The 4,561-nt window shown below is 45.0% G+C and overlaps 1 long non-coding RNA gene across 2 annotated transcripts; it reads right to left on the bottom strand.

Annotated features, from left to right (window-relative positions):
* Positions 1-325: 325 nt before the first annotated feature.
* LOC135097615 (uncharacterized) lies at positions 326-4,215 on the bottom strand. Of its 2 annotated transcripts, none has more exons than XR_010265883.1 (3): positions 4,058-4,215; positions 1,653-1,848; positions 326-1,180 (listed from the first exon to the last, which is right to left on the bottom strand). It is a non-coding gene; the product is annotated as an uncharacterized LOC135097615 (long non-coding RNA). The 2 variants fall into 2 exon arrangements; XR_010265884.1 differs by having other exon boundaries at positions 326-1,177.
* Positions 4,216-4,561: the final 346 nt, after the last annotated feature.

Raw genomic sequence — 4,561 nt, 5'->3', positions numbered from 1 at the left:
AATCTGTCACTACAACTGTAAAAACACCCTTGAAAACCCACTTGACTTCAACTAAACACACACACACACACAAACACAGCACTAGTACTGCTGTTGCCACACAGATCAGTGAGGGGCTGCTGAAACAAGTGGAGCAAGAGGTCAGTGCTGTGCTTCAAGAGCCACAGCCAGCCACAGATGAATGCTTGACTCACCATACTCATCATCAACCTGTGTCCTGTACTTTGTGTATAATATCTTTGAGTCTTGAATCTAATACACTCCTCACTGTTCACTTGTACATGTTGAGCCTCACTACATTCACGCAGGTCGGAACAAAATTAAGTTTGTCCATTTTGTGTGTCCATTCTTTATTGTGGCCATTGTACAAGATGCAGCGTTTGTGTATGTTATGCTGAGAGAGTCACTTATTGGTGAGGGGCTGTGGGGAGTCACTGTGGGTTTGTAAACATACTGTGGGGGGACATACTGTGGCGCTGTGGCCTGAGGTGAGGTGAGGTGAGGTGAGGTGAGGTGAGGTGAGGTGAGAGAGAGAGAGAGAGAGAGAGAGAGAGAGAGAGAGAGAGAGAGAGAGAGACAGGCCAGCATCAGTGAAACAAAGCAGATGTTGTTGATTGTTGATGATGCAGGGGAGAGGTGTTGTTGTTATTCAGTGTTCTTCATTGCACGAGATGTTGTTGTTGTTGTTGTTGTTATTATTGATTGGCAACCAAGCCTGGCTGGCGTGGGTCTTGTCATGTGGCCCACAGGTAATTCTTAGTGGTCAGTCTATCGGTGAGTACAGCTGAGCGCTGCCTGATTGCACGAGAGGTATTGTTCATAGTTGTTCATTGTAGGTGAGGGAAGACACAGTATGTTGAGGGAAGGCAGCAGCTGTAGAGGAGTGAACAGCTGCACCACTGCCAGCAGCAGCAGCAGCAGCAGCAGAGCCCCACCACTGCTGAATACTTCTACTACCACTACTAAGTACTGCTGATGTTTTTCTCCTTCTCCCAGCACAGCAGCAGACTCGGGTACTGTTACAGCTCTGCTCCCTCCTACAGGACACGTTCCCATCACCTTCACGTCCTGGACACGTGCACAAACTTGTGCCTGGGCAGTCTCACTGCAGCAACTGCCAGTGCTGTGGCTGGTTGGCAGGAGGGAGGGACAAGCTGGCCACCCTCTCTGTCACCACCTGCTGGGGAAAGACCACCATTATCATCATCTTTGTTTTCCTTTTTTGTTTTCTTTCACAATTTACAAGGAATATTAACAGAGTTTGTTTTGTTAGTGTTGTCTGTTTGTTATTAAATGGTGTTGATTGTGTTGTTGTTGTTTATGTGTTAGTTGTTGTTGTGTTTTGTATGTGTGACTGATGAATAAAGGCAGTCGTGTCACACTTACAGGTGTTTGTTTGCACCTCAACTCTACACAACAATAATGGGCTGGATAGATGTATTATTATTATTATTATTATTATTATTATTATTATTATTATTATTATTAGTGTATAATTACCAGTATATTTCAACAAACGCTGGAACTACTACTACTACTACTACTACCACTACTACTATACTACTAAAAATATATAATCCAGGAGCTCTACTAGCATTTTTACTACCATACTGAACATTGCTATCAATTCTACCACCACCACCACTCTTCACCTTGCTCATCCTGTCCCTGCACCCTGGCCAGCTGCTGGAGGAGGAGGAGGCCCCAGTGACACTGGGTGAGGTAGAAGGTGGATGCCATTTCCTCCTGCTGCTGCTGCTGTAGCTGTTGCAGCTGGTGCTGTGTGGCTCTGGGGGTCCCTCACAGACAATGTGGCACTCACCACACACAGCCCACCAATTATCTCCTCTGCAATAGTGATGAGAGGTTACATTAAAGTAGGTTACCACTTAAAAAGGCTTAGAGACACTTAGAAATACAAAAAAAAAAGAAAAAGTAAATAAATAAGACAAAGAAAAGGTTAGGTTAGGTTGTGTTAACACTCAAAATGGTGACAAAAATACAGTTTGATTGGATTTGGGAAGAGGAAGAAAAAGAACAACAGGCAAATATAAAAGAGAGAGAGAGAGAGAGAGAGAGAGAGAGAGAGAGAGAGAGAGAGAGAGAGAGAGAGAGAGAGAGAGAGAGAGAGAGAGAGAGAGAGAAGTAGGTGAGTAAAATAGCAGGTGTAACAATAATGAAGTGCCTCCCTCCTTGACTTGGGACAGTGAAGGTGGTAACAGGCCCTGCCACCATCTCAAACCACCACCTTTCATCACCACTTGTTACTTTCAAGCCACCAGCGCATACGCATTACCTTCATTCCCTATTAAGTTGAACACCTAAATACTACTAATGCCACCACCACCTTCACCACCACACATCAGTCAATCAATAAATAAAACCAATACTTCCCATTCTTGTATTTTTCATATAATGAAATAATGGAAGCAAGAATCACGTCGGCAGACAGACACAGATTGCTCTCTCCACCAGTCTTCCATCAACAGACTGACTGACTGAAAGACAGACAGACAAACACAGGCTGCTCTCTCCACCAGTCTTCCATCAACAGACTGACTGACTGAAAGACAGACAGACAAACACAGGCTGCTCTCTCCACCAGACTTCCATCAACAGACTTACTGACTGAACGAGTGAATGACAGACAGACAGACAGACACAGGCTGCTCTCTCCACCAGTCCTCCATCAACAGACTGACTGACTGACTGAAAGACAGACAGACAAACACAGGCTGCTCTCTCCACCAGTCCTTCATCAACAGATTGACTGACTGACTGACTGAAAGACAGACAGACAAACACAGGCTGCTCTCTCCACCAGTCTTCCATCAACTGACTTACTGACTGACTGAGCGAATGACAGACAGACAGACAGACACAGGCTGCTCTCTCCACCAGTCCTCCATCAACAGACTGACTGTTTGATTGATTGAAAGACGGACAGACAGACAGCCTGCTTGTATTTATTTGCTCAACTTCTCAACTTACTTAACTGCAATCTCAGTCATCTAATTTTCATTATCAAAGAGTCAATAACGTTAAAATATAGCCTCATTTACTAATATCATTACTCTCTCTCTCTCTCTCTCTCTCTCTCTCTCTCTCTCTCTCTCTCTCTCTCAATAACGTTAAAATATTGCCTCATCTACTAATATTATTACTCTCTCTCTCTCTCTCTCTCTCTCTCTCTCGCTGATGTCACATCACACAGGTCATTATATAGATGGAATTGTTTTAAATATACACTCATTTCCCAATAGAGTTAATTTTGTATTGTAAGTTTACATAAATAGTCCAATAATAGTAATCAAAACCGCAGACCTTTCATTACGTGGAGCTTCGATCTCAAATAAAAACCATTATTATATTAAATCAGATAAGGTAACAGCCACCTAGAACACGAGGAGCAGGGGAGAGCAGGCGAGGAAGAGTGGGGAGAGGGTGGCGGGCAGGGGAGGAAGGGAACGGGATGTGAGAGGAGGGGAGGGGAGGGGAGGGGAGGGGAGGGGAGGGGAGGGGAGGGGAGGGGAGAGAAGGAAGGCCTGGGTATTATTATAGTTTAAGCCATTACACACTACGTGGTAATAACCTACCTCATTTTGTTCTTCTCACTATTCACATCATTTCTAATGATTACGTTACTTGTCGGAAATCAATAATAACGCCACAATGGGCCTGGGAATGCACAGCGCCCTCAACCGCACCCACCAACCACAACACCGTTAAGTCCGATATTCCTACCACTATTACACAACCACCACCATCCCCAACAATCACAACCACCTTCACCACAAGCCAGTCACTTTCACCATCACTACCAACACTCTTCCACCAACATTCCACCCCCCCCCACCGCAACTACCACCACCATCACCCTAGTTAGGCAACCACTTCCATCCTCTACAACCACACACATACCAAACACCACCACAACCACCACCTTGACCCAGTCACGTCTGCCATAGTCACCTCCACCTACCCCTTCCACCATCCTACTCTCCACATCTCTCTTCCACTATCCACTCCCCCCTATCTACTACCAGGCCATACTCACATCCACCCCTCCCTTCACACCGCAATCCACCACAACACGCCTGCTGAGAAAAGATGCAACACCACCTCACCGCTGCAACACAACCGGAGACCCGTCACATCACGTTAGCGGGCGCAGGGCGAATGGCTGAGGAGACGGCTAGGAGAGAGTATCACGTGACTTGAATACTTGGTGCTGATTGGTCGAGGCTGTGCTGAGGTAATTGTCACTCAGAACAGAGCCGCACTCATAATACGGCTTGTAATGATAAAAAAGAAAAAAAAAGAATCACGGTTATATTAGCAGTAGAAGACACCAATACACCGTGAGGCAAGAAGTAAGAACAAATGAAAGATACATCAGTTTTACGAAGAGTAAGAAAGAAAACGGAAAAATAGAACGCTCTGATTGGCTGACGGGAAGCAGGCCATCACTACAGCTTTCGTATTTATTGAGGCTTATATAGACTTTAAATAGCCACTTGAGACTAATAAAATAACGTAGTACATGTAGTGAGGATGTTTT

Source organism: Scylla paramamosain, unplaced genomic scaffold (assembly GCF_035594125.1).
Source record: "Scylla paramamosain isolate STU-SP2022 unplaced genomic scaffold, ASM3559412v1 Contig26, whole genome shotgun sequence".
NCBI lineage: Eukaryota > Metazoa > Arthropoda > Malacostraca > Decapoda > Portunidae > Scylla > Scylla paramamosain.
The sequence above is the reverse complement of the archived record's forward strand: the minus strand, read 5'-3'. Positions and strand labels throughout refer to the sequence as shown.